Source organism: Pipistrellus kuhlii, unplaced genomic scaffold (assembly GCF_014108245.1).
Source record: "Pipistrellus kuhlii isolate mPipKuh1 unplaced genomic scaffold, mPipKuh1.p scaffold_m20_p_13, whole genome shotgun sequence".
In the NCBI taxonomy this organism is placed as follows: domain Eukaryota; kingdom Metazoa; phylum Chordata; class Mammalia; order Chiroptera; family Vespertilionidae; genus Pipistrellus; species Pipistrellus kuhlii.
The window spans coordinates 34,116,489-34,137,239 of NW_023425438.1; positions in this window are offsets into that span (position 1 = coordinate 34,116,489).

Sequence of the window (20,751 nt, forward strand, 5' to 3'; positions counted from 1 at the left end):
AATGGGAGTTTGCAGAGTCACATTGACCTAGTTCATCCTTTCAGTTCTACCATTTGCTAGCAATGAGAACTTGGCTAATTTATATAAACTCTTCATCCATAAAACAGAGTTTGGAGAGCCAACCTTCTCCATAATGATCTCAAGGCAGCCACCTGTTTCTCTGCAGGCTATAGCCAGAAGAAAAGGCTCCTCTGAGAATGCAATTTGAACCCAAAGAGGTTTATTTAAAAACAATAGCAAACATATATTTCTAATATGACACCACCTTTCACTATATTTGGCAGAGTGCTTTGAGGCTATGTCTATACCCCAGAATGTTTGAATTTATTCACATAAACAAAATTGGATCAAATAATAATAAATAATGACAATAACAATAATTGATGTTATGTTGATGGAGGAGAGAAGCAAGAAAGTACTTTTTGGGTTAAATGACCTCAAGTCATTGGCTGGCTGCCTTTCTCATTATTTGGTTTATCTTTGAGGCACCATTAGACTTAATAACAAATGTCTTTATCAAGGAAAATAATCAACAAGTATATTAATTAGGCATTGCTTACACTTTTACTGCACGTCTAATGATTTGTTGATTTTAAGTTAGATGTCTGTCTTTATTAAAGTCATTAATGCTCTAAATGAATTTGTGCTTAAAATTCCTTAAGTATTTAGGAATTACACACATTTTGCTTTTTACTGTGGGACCCCTAGGCTATGAACATTCTCCTATTGCAAACATCTAAAACTACAAACACAGCTCTTTAGGCATTTGTTAATAAATGCCTTGCCTTCAAAATTGAAAATGAAACAAACACAGAAGTGTAAGAGATGGGACCATCTCTTACAAAACCCTATGCTATCAGCTTCTCTTTTTTGCTGATATATATAGATTTCTCTGCAGCTGGCCACAAATTAGCACAACCAGTTTCCAAGGGATCATTGGCAAGACATTCACTATTCGGTCATCACCAGAATAGCCAGAGGACATGGAACCTATCCCTTCCAACCCCCACTATTGAGTGAGTACAACTATGCCTCTATAACAATTGCATATATCTTGAACCTCTGATCTCCATGAATGGCATCTCCCTCCCTTCCAAGTGGCTTATTTATAGGTCCTGATGTTGATGTAGTGATGATGATCACAGGCTTGTACTGATGTTCACTGCTCTTGTGATCTTTGGCCTCTTGGACCACTGTTAGAACCCTATTGGGCTACTATTTATAAAGCTACTAGTACTCCCTTGGATCTGAGCTTTAGGCAGTTTCTTCCAACAAGAATGTTCCTTTAGCTCCTTGTGATCAGCTTTATCATAGAACTTTCTCATAGCAGAATTCTCCAGGTGTTGTGGAGAAAGAAAATGAGAAGAGGAAGTGGTAGGAGCTGATGATGCACAACTTCACCCTATGCCTAGGACCCATGTTACCTCCTCCTCAACCTAGTTTATATTCAAAATCTTGACCCTTTCAGCACCTGGTGCCTTCCTTTGGTGGAGGGAATGTGCCATTGTTTTATCTCCTAGTCAGAGAAGAGGGAATGTGCCATTGTTTTATCTCCTCTTGCAGCAACTTCTAGAAAATTGAACAAGTCTGTGGACACAATTCAAATGATTTCTAACAGGTATCACATAAAAGCCAAGGATCTACTGGGCATACATCTCAGTGCCTCATGCCATTTCCAGAAAGTTCAGAAACTCCAAGGATATCTAGAGACAAGTTCCAATTCTAAGAGTTAGAGTTCAGCTCAAAAGTTATATTGACCCATTTCAACATGCTTAGTCCCTGTGGGCTTTTGTTACCAATTCCATATTCCAGAGGAGGAGCCAGCACAAATATATAATATGCACCTCTCAAGGTCTGTCAGAGTCAGGTTACACCTCATCTACCTATTCCAATCATCAATTGTTTTCTTCCACAATTCACTACGCAGCACTGCAGTAACACTGCTTGAGATATCTCCTCTCCTTAGAATCTTCTCTTTCATCAATTTTCACATCATCTCCCTCCTTCTTTAAGGATCAATTTAAAGTTCACTTCTTCCATGAAACCCTCTTCAATTTCTCCATCCCACATCCATCTCTCTCTTTTCTGTCCATGTATTTGGCATAAACATCACAGCAGCTCATTGTTCTGTAACTTCAATGCATTTGTGTTGGCTTTAGTTTTTCAACTAAATTGGAAATCCACTAAGGGGAGATTTTAATGTTCTTTATGTGTTCTTGTATCCACACAGTTTTTAATATGATATATTCTGTTGGTCACAGGGGCACAACAATCATATTAAATAAAAAGAAACATAATATTGTCTGTCTGTTTGGATAGTCATTTGCTATGTCTAAAGCTATGGTAGGCAATTCAGTCTCATGTATCTCATTCAGAAGGCAAAAGATACAATGTGAAATATTTTGATTATATACAAATAACAAAATGCTTGGTTCAGACAGGTATTGCTTTGGCATCAAGGAAGGAGATAGAGCAAGTTAACTTAAGTAAAACAGAAAGATTTTTATGGATCCAATAGAGTTTTTGATTGGCCTACAAAATTATAAAAGTTGTAAAGGTTGATAGATAATATTTGCATAATAAAATTTACACAAACATTTGTATGTGAATGTCCATAAAAGCTTTATAAATAATAGCCCAAAACTGGAAACATCCCAATTTACTGGGATGGTTAATAGTGACTGGTTAATTGAACTGTGATATATTATACCATGCAATACTACTCAGTAATAAAAGTGAAACAACTATTGATACATATAACAATTTTGATGACTCTCCAGGGAATTAGGCTGACTGAAAAGAAACCAATTCTCCCCAAAATGGCATACTGTATAATTCCATTTACATAACACTTTTGAAATGACAAACACTTAAAAGTAGAGAAAAGACTAGTGACTGTCAAAGGTTTAGAAATGAGACAGGAGAGAGATGGGCGTGGCTATCAAAAGGAAACCCAAGAATCTGTCATGAGACAAGTGTTCAGTATCTTGACTGTATGGTAGATTATCAAACCTACACATGTGATAAACATACAAAGTGCACACACAGAAGCACACAAATGAGTACAAGTAAAACTGAGGGAATTGGAATAAAACTTGCATATTGTATCAATGTCAATATTCTGGTTATAATATTATACTATCAATAGAACTAGTTTTGCAAAATGTTCCCCATTGGGGGGAACTAGATAAAGGTTACAAAGGATCTCTCTGTATTATTTCTTACAAATGCATGTGAATCTATTATTACCTCAATAAAAATTTGAATAAAAAAAGCAGAATATCATTTCAGATGATAGAGTATAGCATCATCCAAGCAATGAAAACTTAGAGCAGGTACCAGATCAAATTTCAGAAGTCTTGGTTTATAAATATTTCTTAATCTACTAAGCTACTTTGCATCAATTTATAAGCCAAAAACATATGAATAAAAAGCAGTATAATGGGGTCAGGAAAAATTATGTAAGACATTCAAACCTCTATAATGATTTCCTTTAATCAACTTAAATGATTCTGACTTGAGGAGACCACGGTCATTTCATTGGAAGGGTCAGAGGTTGAGACACTGTTTTGCAACAGAGACCAGTATAGCCCAGCCCTCAAGTTAAAAGCCCCACCCCCAATGTCTAACTGGCCAAAGGGTCTTAACAAAAGCTACATATAAGATTCATCTCAAGATGTAAAAAATACAGATTCCTGGACCCGCACCTAGAGATTCACATTTAATCAGCTTGAACAGGGTTCTGGAATTTCCATTACTAATAAGCAACTTGGGTGATTCTAATCTATGTGGAATCAGAAATCAGAGTCAACTGGAGTGCTGATTTAAATGCCAGTGTTTTGAGATCTACTATACTATAAACTATAGCATACTATATACTTTGGTCACTCTAGTATGTTTTAATTTTATTCTGATGACTCAATGGAATTTCTTGAAAGAGATCAGGATACTTAAAAAGTCTGGGTCATATTCTTACATGGTTGGGAGTGGAGAGAAAGGAGGAAGTTGTCAAAGTATAAAACCTTTCCAGCCCTCCTCTTCCAATCACAACTCATCAGAGAGCATTTTGCACAGGGAGATCAAAGGCCCTTGCCGAGGAAAAGTTGAAAGACTTTGCTGTTGTAATTCTGGGGCAGAGGTGCTTGGATATAAATGATTCCTAACTGTGGGTTTGGGGGGACCCTCTACGTAGAAATGTAAACACAGATGTCAGGCCTTTCATCCCCACTATGTAAACATACCAGCTGCCAGGGGAAGAAGGAGAAACCCTTTGGAATTAGCTGCAATTTTTTGCCATCTAGAGCTAAAAATTGGCTTCACGCTTGAATTTCCATCAGCAACACAAAGCACTCTGCACTAGAGTAGGGCTGAACAGGGACAAGATGTCCACTTGCTGATGGCCTCTTCTCTCAGGGAGACCTTCCGTTCTTGCCATTCCCCAACATGTGAGTGGCTGTCCCAGAGGAGGATGATGGGAAGAGCTGGGAGCACCTTATCATAGAATCGCTGGACTCAGAGGAGGGAGCCCTTAAAAAATATGTGACCAGCCAGGACCGGTTTGGCTCAATGGATAGAGCATCAGCCTGTGGACTGAAAGTCCCGGGTTAGATTCTGGTCAAGGGCATGTATCTTGGTTGCAGGCACATCCCCAGTAGGGGGTGTGCAAGAGGCAGCTGACCGATGATTCTCTCTCATGGATGTTTCTAACTCTCTATCCCTCTCTCTTCCTCTCTATGAAAAATCAATAAAATATATTAAAAAAATATGTGGCCATTTTGTTCTCAGAGTTGTATAAACCAAGATTCTGGTCGACACGTACACTCCTGGTTGATCCAGATTTAGAGAAAATGGAAGAAACAAACGGGCGAGAGGTTTTTTTTTTTATGAGTAAAACAGAATGGTTTCCAGTAAGAGAGGATATGATTATTCTAATCCGTGAATATTTGAGGGGCTACAACTGATGTAGCTGCACCCAAACCACAACAGACCTCCTCTCACACTATTCAATACATTTTTGAAGGAAACCATGAAAGGAAACGTTTCTGAAAAAAAAAATGTGCAAAAAATATAATGGGAAATGTATTTCTAAACAAAACACTTCAATCCATGGAGAAATGTGTCTTTAATTACATCTCGAGCTAGTGTGCCAACTTGCATATGCGTGTGAGTCTCAGCTTTTCTACAGAGCCTCAGTTCTGAAAGACTGGAAGAGCTGCAGAAAAAACCTCTGAAAAGTGTCTTTTCACTGGAAGGTTTTGTTTTTGGTGTTTTTTTGTATTCCTGAAAATGTCAGGATAGATCAACAGACCTTTTGACAATGGATAAGCTATTTATTATATTATTACAACACACACACACACAGTCCATGATGATAAAAATGGATCTGAAATTACCAAGCATCCCACATGTGTGAACTTATTGGGCAGAGGCCATTGAGGTTTAGGACACATTAGTTTCAACAAAACATATTCCTTTACAAATGGTCCACCAGTGGATTGTAAAAGGATTATCACAGTGAGCTTTTAAAATAGTCCTCTTGCTTAGGATGGGCCAGCCAAATGGATGTATGTGATAGAAGAACCAATCGATTCAGGAAAAAGGCCTCGTAGGTAACTGAAAATTCTGTCCTGCCGATGCTTAGCTTATAAGATACTATTTTCCACAGTCAGGTTATAAGCTACAACTAAATAAAAAATCAGTGTAGACAATATCTTTTACTTAAAAGTAGGTTAGTTCAGGAAGGCTGTTCATAAATCCAATTGTTTCTGAGTTCCAAAGATCACAAACAATCCATTCGTTCACCTTTCTGCTGTGACAAGAGAGTTCTAGATGTCAATCGCATTGCATCTGTTTCTTCTCGCTTATTTAAAAACCCATGTGTATATGTATGTGGCAAATATATTTGTATGTATAGATGAATAAGATATATATATATATATATATATATATATATATATATATTTACATATATATGTGTGTGTGTGTGTTTGTGGGCGTGTGTGGTATTTATTTATAATTATGTGTGCATATATTCAAGACAGTGCTTTAAACACAACACCCACACCAGAATATCTTGAAAATTCAGACTTAAAATGCCTGTGCATGACAGCCAGCATTCCCTGTGGGTGCAGATAGAGCTAACTTTTCTTTATTAGGAGCATAAACGTTTGTTAAATTGAGAAATGTAGCTTATGTAATTCCTATTTCATGTTAATAAGGCAAAAAAAAAAATATGCGTTATGATTTGGTTCCAGCGAAATTCTCCAAGACTGGTTGCTTACCCATTTTATGTTACATTCAAACTGTTTTGTTTTTTTAATTCCCTCAAAGCACCACTCTTTTTTCTTTTTTGTCATTAAGTTAATGTTAATCATGTGTTATGTGATAGGCATGAGACTCAGTTCAAAGGGAGACAGCAGAGAATCAAGCAGACAAAACTCTGTGCCTTCTTGAAGCTTCGTTCTAGTTGGGGAAGACAATCAATATACTCAGAGTGTGACAAAAGTAGGTTTATGGTTGTGAGTACGCCAAGCACAGAATTTATTCCTGGATTATTATTTATTATTTATTATCTTATTTTCCCCACCCTGTATGTAAACTATGTAGTATCTCAAAAACTAGTAACTACTCTGCAACCCCAACAGGGAAGGTGGAGGAGTCAGAGAAGTGGGTAGGAAATGCCAAACAGTGGAGGGGTCTTTGGAGCAAAAAACTGAAGGGACTGAGGAAGTGAGCCAAGGGGGGTGTCATTGGAAAGAACGTTGGAGGCAAAGGGGACAGCTAGTGTGAAATCCCTGGGAAAGCAGCATGTTTGACTTGTTCAACAGGAAGCAGGTCAAGGTGATGGAAGGAGAGGGTGGTGAAGATGTGGTCAGGAGGCAAGGGATTGTGTGGATCATGGAAAGCCCTGGACACTTTCAGCTTTTACTCTGAGTGCTGTGGAAAGTCATACAAAGGAGAGGTGGGGGAGGGTGAAGGGGTGCATATTTGCTTTTGCCTAAGCCACTTGTAAGATGAAATGGCTATTCACTGAGAAAGGGCAGGCTATGGAGGAAGCAGGACTTGGGGGTTGGGGTGGGATGCCCGTGCAGGTATCAGGAGTTCTGGTGGGACAAGCTAAGATTGAGATGCCCATTAGACACCCAAATGGACACAGCAAAAAGGCAGTTGGGCATGTGAATCTGTGGTTCAAAAGAGAGGAGTAAATTAGAAACATAAAATTGAGAAGTTATCAGCATATAAGTGAGAAAATATAGAGAAGACATTCCAAGAGTGAGAGCCTTGTTTCATGGGACTGATGACTCTGAACCTTAGCATATGCTGTTCACTGGGCTTGGCAAATTGTTTCTTTATAATAATTATTTTTATGTTAAAAAAAATTTTGTGTTCATATATTCACATGGATATTAAAATATACATATGACTATAACATAGATATGTAACATAGATAAAGCAATAATAATATGAATATCTGCATTTATCCCTCAGCTTAAAAAATATAATATTACTAGTACATCAGAATTCTCCCTACATATTTCTCTTTTTAAATGCTTCTTCCTTACCCTCTATGGTAATCACTATCCTATATATTTCTGTAAGTTTTAGCGCCTAAGAGTATTCCTAAACTGTTTATTTAGAGTCCACTCTCCTTGAAATACATATGTATAAAATCATACCGCAACTCTTCTGAGACTCTCTTTCCCCCTCATTTTCAAGATTCATTCACATTGAGGTATATAGCTATGGTTCATCTATTTTCACTGCTATATAGTATTTCATTGTGGGTCAAAACCTGTTGAATGTTGGCAATTTTGTGGTTAAATTTAATAAAGTCTAATTTCATTATGATTTGTTCATTTACCCACAATTCATACTAAAGTGTGTTTCTTAATTTCTAAATATATGAAGTATTTTTCCAGTCAGCTTTGCTAGTGATCTCTAGAATTTCATTGTAGTCAAATTAGGTGGTCAGCAGGAACTTCATCTGAAACTTTTATTAGTTTAATGATCCATTACATGTGTTTTTATTTTAGTAATTGTCTGTGCTTTAAAAGATTATTTATTTTGTGTCTGTTGCTTACATTGTTCTATATAAGCCCAGCTGATAAAGCTGCTAATTACATTGTTCAGATTTTCTGTACCCACACTGATTATTATCTGTTTGCTCCAAATGTCTCTCACTATATTGATTATTAAATTTCTCCCTTTACTTCTATTATTTATTTTCACTATATATATTCTGAGGTTGTATTTTTATTTGTTACTAGAGGCCCAGTGCATGAAATTTGTGCCCAGCGGTGGGTGTCCCTCAGCCCCAACTGACCTGCACCCTCTCCAATCTGGGAGCCCTCAGGGAATGTCCTACTGATGACTTAGGCCCACTCCACATGGTTCTCTGATTTCTGCAAGACCTGCCTGTTCCACACCATGGAAATGGGCAAGCAGGCCCTGCTGGGTGCTGTCTGCAGGCTGTGCTTGCCTGCTCACGGGTCACTGTGGCTACAGCCAAGCAGGACCTATTGTCTGCTGTCAAGCTGTCCCACTACTCTTGCCTCAAAGAGCCAGCAATGGTCCTGGGAGCCTTCGGGCTTGGCACCCATCCCTGGGACCTAGGCCACTAGCCACTTGGCACCTGAGTATGCAAATTAATCCACCATCTTTGTTGGGTTAATTTGCATACTCACTTCTGATTGGCTGATGGGCATCAATTTGCATCTTTCTCTTTTATTAGTGTAGATAAGAGTGGAATTGTTATGTTTGCCTAGTTAACTAAACCTTTTATTATTATATAGTGATCTTAATCCCTACCAAAACATATTTCTTTAAATTGTTATTTAATATATGAAGATAATATATTTTGTCATTACTACATATTAATGTACTAGTTTATAACTTTTCAGTTAAAATTTACCTTGACATATCTTTTTCCATATGGTTATTTTGAATCATTCTATTACCTTATAGGTTTACTGTATCTCTTGCAAATAGGATATAATGATATTTTAAATAGTTATCTGAACTAACAATGTGTTTTTTTTTATAAACTGGAACTCTTAGTTTATACTCATTGTAGCTGCCAATATTTTTGAATTATTTTAAGCATATAATTATAGACTATTTCTCCTACATTTAAAAATATTTTTTCTTCCTGCATTTGCATAATTTGACTATTTTTTTATCAGTACTTTATCCCCTTCTTATTTTAGAGTAATAAAATTTGATTTTAGATATTTATTGTGCCTGCTTATCTCATCAAAGTTTAATTTTTTTCAATATCTTTACTCTCCTTCTCTCCAAAACAAGGGACTGAACATTTTAACTACAACCTCCAGCTCTTGATTTAATTCTATTGCTTCAATGTATTGTAGTTTTATTATTTTTACCAGTGAAGACGTTACAATTGTTATTTCATGCAGTCAGTGCTGAAATTGACCCATTTCTACTTTTGTTCTCATCATTCATTTTCAAATCTCCCATCTGGGATCATCTCTCCCTGAAGTAAGGCTTTCCTTTGTGAGGCTCTTTTGGTGATAAGCTCATAGTATTCTTCTAAAACCTTTTTATTGGCCTTATTTAAAAAAAATACTTTTAAAATTGATTTCATAGAGGAAGGGTAAGGGAGTGAGAGATAGAAACATCAATGATAAGAGAGAATTAGTGATCAATTGCCTCCACACACCCCACATTGGGGATTGAGCCCCCAACTGGGCTTGTGCCCCCACTGGGAATCTAACTAGTGACCTCTTGGTTCCTGAGTTGACACTCAACCAGTGAGCCATGCCAGCTGGGCAGCCTTAATCTTGAAAATATTTTTGTAGTTGAAACCAGTTTGGCTCAGTGGATAGAGCGTTGGCCTGGGGACTGAAAGGTCCCAGGTTCCATTTTGATCAAGGGCATGTACCTTGGTTGCAGGCATATCCCTGGTAGTGGGTGTTCAGGAGGCAGCTGATCAGTGTTTCTCTCTCATCGATGTTTCTGGCTCTCTATCTCTCTCCCTTCCTCTCTGTAAAAAAATCAATAAAATATGTTTAAAAGAAAAAAAGATATTTTTGTAACATGCAATCATAAAATAATATTGTTTCTCTGAATATATCTTCAATATATTAATTTACTATCTTATGATTTAATAGTTACTGTTGAGAAGTCAGGTTTCAGTTGAAATATGACATTTCCCCACTTATTCCACTGCTAAACCAGTTCATCATCTTCAGGGGCTGTTTCCATTAGACTTATTGCCATTTCCCGCCTCTTCTGTGAATTCTTCCCGTTCACCTGCCCCTTTGGGCTCCAGCTCCCTCTCCAGTCCTCTGAGTATAAGAGGTTTTTAGTAAAGTTCCACCCAGCCATTTCATTCATCCCTTGTGAATGCTACTTTCAGAGGATTAAAGACCAGAATGTCCTGATTAAACACTTAATTAGACATAATAAAAAATATTGCCAGTTTTAAATAATTGATTCACTCATTAGTTTAATATGCTAATGACAGAGCCTTGAGAAAAGGAAATGGAATAAAATTTACCCTCTGAGAAAATGGGTTGAAATTAGATTTTTACACTAAGATTATTCAGAGTAAATTACCAGCTCCCGATAAATGGAAACTGTCTGACTAGTATTTCATTCACTACATGGACTTCTAATGGCTAAACCTTTTTCAAACGATAGCACTCAGGACTGGCTTTTCAGTTAATTACTGTTGAAAACTGCCATAGAGCATGCGATACAATGAAAAGAACCCTGCATTCAGGTGGTCTGTGTTGAAATCTCATCTGTCACTTCCCTAGTGTGTCCTGAAAAAGCCTCCCAATTTCTTAGAGTTTTCCCTTGTCCTTTTGTTCAGATAAATATGAGATTGTTGTCCTTGACAAACTTTTTGTTTCTAAGATTTTTTTTTTTTTTTGGTGCCCACTGAGTACTAGACACTCAGGATATATTTACCAAGTTAATAAGGCAAAAAGATTAGTTTGGATGGTATTTTAAGTAACTTGTACTTTTCAAATGTGTATGTTTGAATTAGGATAAAAATGAAATTCACATGTTGCAATTCATCGATAAGTATCTGAAGTATATTTTGATCTCTGGGTTTCATCTCATTTCTTTTTTTGTATTTCTTACAATGTGCTTGTTAAGAAATCAGGTACTATGCTCTGAAGATTTTTCCATAGTGTAAATGTAGCTGATTTCATCTCCCAGTAGAGTTTAACACTTTTCTCCTGTGAATGGGTAGCTGAAAGGAGAAGCTTCATCTGATTCAAGTACAGTCAACGAAATGTATTCTACATATCAACATATATATATATATATATATATATATATATATATATATATATATATATATATATATATATATATCAGAAGTGCCTGGGGAATTCTGAGTTTCAATGAGGTGCCATTTTATTCACAACAAAGAACCCAAATAAAGGAAGTTTGCATTTCACATAACAGGGTGTTATTTTGAAACTCACATAGCCATAGTTTCTAAGGTAAAGAAGAATAAATGGCCTCAGTGTGGGTCTCCAGGCACAGACACTGTACTCTCATTTGTAAGGATAGGAACATATTTTTGGATGTTACATTGATTAACCTACTTCATCCTCACTCTTGAAAGTCCACATAAACAAATCAAGCCAAATGGTGGTGTTCCTTCCAAGGTTTCTGTTTTCTTCCCTGCCTGCCTTCTTGTACCCTGGGCATCTTTCTCATCACTGTCACATTTGGCATAACTTCCCTACTATATACAATCTTGAAAGAAACATCCCTAGAACAAAATATGATGCAAATTAATACATATTACAAAATGCAGGTATTGGATAAGATGGACTCTGACTCTGGGAGTTCTGTGCAGCTCTCTGGGCTGAATCCACAGAAGCAATACTTTCCACCAACACCAGGCTCTCAAATCTTGAGCGATGTTGTTCTGGAATTCAGCACAGAGTATATGATAGCTTGCTTAGGAGTTATTTGGTCTGTTCCACCTGTTTTTCAAAGAAGTTAGTGACTTGCAATAAAAGACATGAACCATATTTAGCTATATATAATAATAAAAGTGTAATATGCTAATTAGACCTGACAATCTTTCAGACAAAGCCGGGGCTGTGAGGGAAGCTGGGGTCCCGGGTGCCAGAGGGAAGCTGGTGCTGGCAGACAGGGGAAGAAAGGGCCACACTTGCATGAATTTCATACATCAGGCCTCTAGTGTCTTTATAAAAGTCACTACTGCTGCCCAGCCAGTGTAGCTTAATGGTTGACACATAAACCTAGAGATCACTGTTGATTCCCAGTCAGGGCACATGTCTGAGTTGCATGCTTTGAAAGCCAGTGCTCCTGGTTTTCAATCAGTGGCTTTCTGTGCCATCCTTCTGCTAAAAGCCTAAAGGTATCTAACTCTTCAGCCCCAAATCTATGTAATTTTAAACCTTCCCATCAGCTGGAGACCCATGGAAAGATGTCTCTGGAACTAGGACATGGATGGCCTCCTATCACGCTACTCTCATATACTACTAGAGGCCAGATGCACGAAATTCATGCAAGGGGCTTGGCCCTAGCAGCCCCTTGCAGCCTCGGCTAGCTCTCACAGCCCTGGCTTCATCTCAAAGGTCATCTGGATGGTCGTTCTGCTGTTTGGTCTAATTAGCATATTAGCACTTTATTATAAGGCTAGGGGTCCAGTGCACGAATTCATGCACTTTGAAAGGAACTGTGGGATGCAAGGCTGCAAGTGGGCACTGAGGCAGGTCTCTGCTCATTCTACATGTCCCCACCTGGCCTCTCCCATGTTGGGCCCAGGTCCCCGTCTGCTGGCAGCCCCACTCCCACAGCTGTGGCTTCCACATGTTGACAGTGCTGGCTCTGCTTGCACACACTGACAGTTGTGGACTTGATCGCCAGTAGGAGGCATGCAGGAGGCAGCCAATCTATGATTCTCATCATTGATGTTTCTTCTCTCTCTCTCCCTCTCCCTTCCTCTGAAAAAAATACAAATGTTTTTTTTAAAGTCACTGCTGCTGACTATAGACATGATGAAGATGATGTTAACAATGTTGCTCATGAAAGCGATGTGAGAAAGGTGAAACTATGGGCAATGAAGGGTGAAATATGCTTTTCAATAGAAGCCAGCCTGGTCTTAATTTGTATTAGTGTGAAATCATTTTTTTGTTTCAGTTTACCATTCCAATGCTAATTTTGATAGCAGTGCTGTGATTGAGTATTTTTTTTCTTGAGTATTGAGTATTTATAGTAGTGGTTTAATGAATTCTTCCCTCTCTCACCCCCCACCCCTAGTGGAACAGCAGCAAAGCTTGTGGGTTGATGCTAATTTTTCTAGTTAGAGTCTTGTTAATGTAGTTTGGCTTGGTAAAGCATGAGCTAAGGAGTGCTCAGGGAAAGCACAAATACTGGAGTGCTTTCTCTTGAGATTGTTTTCCTTTAGTAGATGTTGCTCCAACTTTACTCCTGGAAGCTTGGCTTCTGGACTGAGGATAATACAAGCCTAACCTTCCTACTTAGGATGCAGCAAAGGCAAATCCTTTCATTTCTTGTGAGGTTCCAGTATCACTGACAATGTCATCCCTCCACTCCTTTGCCATTTATACAGAGCAGGTTGCAGGTCCAATGCATGTCACTCATTTCTTTCCCCTCACATTGAAAAAGTAATGTGCATATATATAAAACTAACGTTGAAATTATTTTGCCAATGCCCTTATACTAAACTTACAATAGTGAGCATACACTCACCCCCCATACACAACACACACACACACACACACACACACACACACACACACACACACATCATTTTATGTGAAAGATCCTGCCATTTTCCTCTTAAGCTTGGGAAAATTGAAGGCACAAAGGCAAGCATGTTCTCAGTTCCACTCAGTAGAGACCTGAACTAAAATGACGCCTGGAAAGCAAATGCAGTGACCTTTAAAGGAATCGAGAAGAAGCTATTTCCAGCACATTACTAAATGCTATATTCTAAAGGTTCTAACCTTATTTGCTACAAGTGTATAATATCAGGAAGCCCTTGTGAGGGAAGGGTCTGCATTCATCACATGGCACAAGTCACTTACAGAAGAGATGGGGGAAGTTATTACTTCCCAACTTGCAGACACCAAAGTTCAGCCCAGCTCCTGCTGTGGTTTGCTGCATTAAATAAGGTTCAGGGGTCACTTGGAGAATTACAGGCTTCTCGACCTAACAAAAATATAAAGTTTTCTACAAATAACAATGGCTATCTCATCATGCAGAGCAATTTATCACACACACACACACACACACACACACACACACACACACACACACACTTTCACAGTTCATGCCAGTTTGGGAGACTGACCCTTGGTGTGTCTATATCTATGGTACTAACTTTATTTACTCCTCCAGTTGGTTAATAGCAGTAATTGATCTACAAGACCAACTATCAAAATAAAGGAAGAGTAAGTGAAAGAAGTTACTCATTTTTTTAAAAAGTATTTACTCTTTCAGTTGGTTAATAGTATCGATAGTAGTTGATTGATAAGATTCAGTTTTTGGAATCTTATGCACAACATAAACTGAAGGCCAAAATAGGTCCAGAGGCGTGGATGCATGGAGCAAACTGACAAAGGGGAGGAGAGTGGGGGGCTGGGAAGAGATTAACAGAAGAATTTATATGCATAACTCATAGAGACAGAAGATAGTGAAGTGAAGGCCTAGGGTGGAGAGGGCCTAGGTGGAGGGGGGTGGGGAAGAGGGAAAGGAGGGACATCTGTAATACTGTCATCAATAAAAAAGAAAGATAGAAAAAAAGAATGTGTAAACAAAAGAAATCACTCATTTTTTAAAAATCCTAACATACCATCTTTGAAACTAAAGTTTGACCATTATGAAGACCTGGAGGACTGTTTGCAAACAATAAAACTATGTTAATCTTAACATATACCAGAATCTTCTGATGTAGATATCTTAGCATAGATAATAGATAGATAGATAGATAGATAGAATTGATAATATCACCTTATATTTGTATACTACTTACAAAATACTAGTATTTGGCCACACTTTCATATTCTTAACCTCATTATATTTTATAGATTAAAAGTAAATATTTTCAGCAGATCAGCTTCAGGGAATCATTTCCCCACCCCGATTACATAGCCCACATCTGCGAAGGAGTGAGTTGGCAATTATCTCATGGCAATAGGATTTATAAATCAGCCAAGTCAATAAAATATGTGGAGGCCTACATGGTCAGAGCTGTCCCCAGTTCACTTCTAGGCTGAGTGGAGGTGTCAGAACATTAGCAAATAACCTAGCTACCTAAGGAGGTGATGGCCTCTATGTGATTGACTGGCTGATTTTTTATTTTTAAAGGTGAACTAGAGAATCCCTTTTAACCTAATTATCATAAAAGCATTTGTTGCTGCTTATTGGTTTTCCATGCTTACATTGAAAGACTGAGCTCACAAGCAGAACACAACTCGATGGGGCCTGTGCCATGGGTTTTCAGCTGAGGGAGAGTTCTCTTGTCAGGATTCTATCCTGGTCAGAAAACAATTGCATGAGGGTTTTGAAATCTGTTATTTAACCATAGGCCAGATTTAAAACAAACAAACAAACAAACAAACAAACAAACAAACATATCAGTGATGGCATTGCTCTCTAAAGCAGCAATAAGCGAAGTCAGAGAGGGAAAAGAAATCGAAGTTCAGACGGGGAGATTTTTGTGGGTTCAGGTTCAGCTCCAGACCACTGCAATAAAGGGAATATCACAATAAAGCAAGTCACATTTTTTTTTTTTGGTTTCATAGTGCATATAAAAGTTATTTTTACACTATACTATAGCCTATTAAGTGTGCAATAGCATCAGGTCTAACAAAACAGTGAACACACTTAACTAAAAACACTTTATTGCTAACCAGCCCCTGAGCCTTCAGCAAGTCGTAATTTCTGTGGTGCCTGTAGACTTGATCAAGGCAGGGTTGCCACAAACCTTAAATTTGTAAAAAAGGCAATATATGAGAAACACCATTAAGCAAAGTGTAATAAAACGAGGTATCCCTGTAGTTAAGGATGGTATGCAAAATACACGCAGACATTAGTTCAGTTTCACAATAAGGATAGCAAATGGCGAGAAACAACCATGAGATGTTAAATCAAGAAGTCACTTAAACCTAAAGATCTTACCAATGGTTCCCTTGTGATTTTGGCCATCACTTGTTCCAAAAGGCACTTGACTGAATTATAGGAAATCTAAGGCCTATCGGCAGCAGCTGACTTTTAATGGCCCAATGAGTATACTAAAGAGTGTTTCAGGCTACTGTTGTTGAGACTGTCTAGAATGAAACAAAATATACATTGATTTTCGGTACGGAGATCTCAGTATTACTGTTAGCCCAAAAGGGTTTTTGCAAGGTAATTCCTGTAGCCGGAGACACGATAAAATAAGCCTAGGGAACTTCAGGCCTGTGAAATCCCTTGTTTGTGCTGCCCGGCTCTTTTTTTCTGCCATCATCTCTAGGGGAAACTTAGTGCATAGAAATTCAAACTCATTTAGCTTAATTCAAACTCATTAAAGGTAACCAAACGTGATGGTATTGAGTATCACTCATGACAAGTGGCAGACTTCCCCTCATGTTACCCTTTGGCAAAATTGGTTATGGGTTTGCTGAGGACGATTAGAATGGGGAGTTTTCAGTTGAACTTCAGAGTCATAAGACTTCAGTGGAAGGGTATGCTCATTTATTGGCTTATAAAACTGCTAGATAGTAATATGCAGGGATACCCAGCAAGTATATCCAGTCTATGTTTCAGATGGATATGGCTACACCCCTACCATCTCTCTGGTCTATCGTCATGCATAATAATCCTATCTAATAAAAGAGAAACATGCAAAATGACTGTACCTCTGCTACGCCCCACCAGCCATGCCCACTAGCCAATCAGGAGTGTGTGTGCAAATTAACCCAACCAAGATGGCAGTTGATTTACATATGCAGGCGCAGAGCGAAGACTGAAGACAGTGTAGAAAGAAGCCAAGCTGCAGAGAAGCAGACAGGATGGCAAAGATAGGGAAGCAAACAGCTGAAGGAAGCCCTATTGCTGGAATCTTCCTGCAACAGGCCTCTAGTAATAATAATAATAATTATTATAATAATAGCCAACTTTTACTATTATTATAGTAATAGTCCTTTTGATATACTAGGCACTATCCTAAATACTTGGTATGGGGTCATTCATTTAATCTTCCAAATAATCTTTGGCAGTGGATGCTATTACTATTCCCATTTGTTCTATTAAAGAAACTAAATAAAGTAAGAGTGACTAAAGAACTTGCCAAGATCACATAGCCAATGAGTGGCAGAACTAGAATTTGTAACCATTTTCTCAATTCCAGGGTATTTGCTACCTCACAGAGTTTCATGAAGATTCAAACATTCCTGACACATAGTTAGTATCAAATAAATATTAGATGTTATTTTTTAAATCATTTAGACTCTTATATCCTGTTGTTGGCATACTATTTTTTTTTTTAAACTGGGCTTTTATGACCTATCATAATGATTCTGACTTATCTGGTCACTCTTTCTGTAGCTTATCTTCTCAAAATACTATGGAATTCAACATGATGCAAATGTATAGGATTTAGTTTTACTAGCTGATAAGTAACCTGTGCTGGTTCTGTTTCTATGGAGAACCCTGACCAATACACCCATGAACTGAAAGGTCAAAAACTAGGCTGGCCCACAGGCATTTTTAGCAGCCCACACAAATTTCATCATTTTCCCCAATCATTCCTGGAACCATGAGACATAACATCCCAGAATTTCTCTCATGGGAGTGGACCTTCAAAACCTCACTTGTCTGCTCTTACTCCTTGATGAGTTCAGTTTGCCTACAAAGAAGAACTTCGGGCTTTACGATAAGCTAACACAGAAACTGCCAGCAACACGAACAGATTGCTGGAGTCTGCAGCTTGTTCTGGGACACTCCAGGTCATCCTGAGAACAAGCCCACACAGCTGGTGAAGAGGGCAACTTGGCCCGTCTCCTCACTGCGTCTGCCTTTTCTTCCCACAGCTGACTGCAGCCCTTGCCTGGGCTGAAAACCAAGATGTGATTGATTAACTATCATGCCAGAGATTTTATGCCTGATTATTTAAATCCCCTAAGGTGAATCTTTAAGAAAACAGTGGGAAAATGATATCAATAGCTTGTAAAAGATAACTTACACACCATCAAAAGCCAAGTGTAGCATTTCACCCAGTTCTGCTTGTTAATCCCAAGGCAAGGACATCCTTCTCATACGGGAAAGACTTCTTAGAGTGTAGAATGAAGTGTTAATGTCTAAACAGCTGGTGGATGGTTTAATATAGTCACAGGTGAGTGGATTTTTCCCATTGCATTTTCTCACTGTAGTCACTTCAAAAATAAGAGAGCTACACCTTCCAGAAAGCACAAGATACAAAACCAATATGTCTGCCTTTCAATTAAAAACCTAAGGCTCTGTGTCTGAGTGCAACACCCCAACATCAACAAAATATTACTGAGAAATGCAGGGTAGTGTCTGTGAGTGTTTCTGTACAAGAATCCCACTAATGAGCTGTTATGTCCCTGACAGCTCAGATTGCTCTAGGCTGAAGCTTGTTCTACACATTGTCACCTAGGGTCTATCTTTTTTCCTGAAATCTTACTGACTATACATATTTGAGGGTTTTTTTAATTATATTGATTAATTTTCTTTTTAGGGGCAGGGAGGAGGGAGAGAGAAACATAAACTTGTTGTTTCTCTTATTTATGCACTCATTGGTTGATTCTTATATATGCCCTGACCAGCATCATACCCACAACCTTGGTGTATCAACCTAGCCAGGGCAAGACATATTTGAGGGTTAACAATCAAAATATTCACATGGATTCAAATGTTTCCTTTTTTAAAGAGTTATGTCCAATGATATCACAAGTGTAGTCCAAACAGCTCACTCTCTCTCTCTCTCTCTCTCTCTCTCTTTTGCGGGCTCGCTCTCTCTCTTTTAAAGAGAAGTTTTATGTTCACAATAAAATTGAGCAGAAGACACAGAGATTTTCCTCATATAGGCACACCCTCCTCCATTATCAATATCATCCACTAGAATGGTACATTTGTTATAACTGATGAACCTACATTGACACCTCATTATCACTCAAAGTCCGTAGCATATGGTAGGGTTCACTCTTGGTATTGGACATTCCGGGGATTTGGAAAAACATATAATGACCTGTATCTACCATTGTACTATCACAGAAAATAGTTTTATAGGCCTATTCATCCCTCCCTCCCCCTCTAACCCTGGCAACCACTCATCCCTCTACTGCGTCCATTTGTTTTCTTTTCCAGAATGTTATACAATTGGAATCATACAGTATGTAGCCTTTTTAGATTGTCTTCTTTCACATAGTAATATGCATTTAGGTTTTCTCTAAGTCTTTTCATGGCTTGATAGCTCATTTCTTTATAGCACCAAATGATATCCTATTGTCTGGATGTATCACAGTTTGCTTATCTAGTCACCTACTGAAGCACATCTTTGTTGCCCAAACTCATAAAATTTTCTTTTGAAATATCTCTTTGAAACATAATTCAATTTAGAGAAAAAGAAAATTTTAATTGTTTATTAAATGCATTTGTGGAGCGAAGGCTACAAATTTCCTGGGTGAGGTGGGCAGATTGGAGTCAGTGGGAAACCTTGAGTGAAGAACACTAGTGAATTTTAAAATACTATATTCATCAATATGATTTCCTCTGGCTTAATCACTCAGTGTTAAATATTGCATAAAATTAAGAATTTTGAGCATATGTATAAACCTGCTGAGATCTATGGCATTATTTGGCAATTTTAGATTTTACCTAGCTACGTAGTAACATCCTTAATTTAAGTTCTCAAATGATTCCATTGACTGATCCATTACATTAAGAGAGAATAACAGTGCCCTTTATCTTCAGGGGAAAAAAATGAAGTAAATACTGCAAAGAGCAAAATATTTTTGCCATGGTGTATTCTTAGATGAAAGTTCTACTTACATTGTGCAATGCACACACATTAAGACAATTAGCTTGTTATTTGCATCATATAATTCAAATTGTTTTCATTGAACCAACCTATTGTTTCTGAACTGTTTATGTATCTCCATGATAATGTAAGCTCCTGGAAGACATCCACAGTTTTCTAGTTTCATTCCTGGATCACGGTCCTAAGTAACATTTGCTGAATATATGCCTATTTATTGTTGTTGTTGTTGTGTTTTGTTTTGTTTTTAGTAAATAGAAACTATACCTAATTTACAGGGTGGCTACATCTATCATCATATTATAATCAAAACAGCAGATCTGGGATTCATCCTTTGACAGCAATTCCCAATTCTCTCCATCTATGATTGGTTGATTTATCAGGTCCAGAGTCAGACTGTACCTGGCACAACAGATGACAAAGATGGAAATTGTGGCCCCTGGAGTTTTGTGGCAGTCCTGGTTGGTTTTACATCAACATCCCCTGAGAAATGCTCTATGGTTGATATTTACTTCTAAGCTAAAGAGAGTCTAGATAAATTGTTCTTTTAAAAAAATTTAATTGACTTCAGAGAAGAAGGGAGAGGGAGAGAGAGGTAGAAATATCCATGATGAGAGAAAATCATTGATTGGCTGTCTCCTACTTGTCCCCTACTGGGGATCAAGCCCACAACCTGAGCATGTGCCCTTGACTGGAATTGAACCTAGGACCTTTCAGTTCATAGGCTG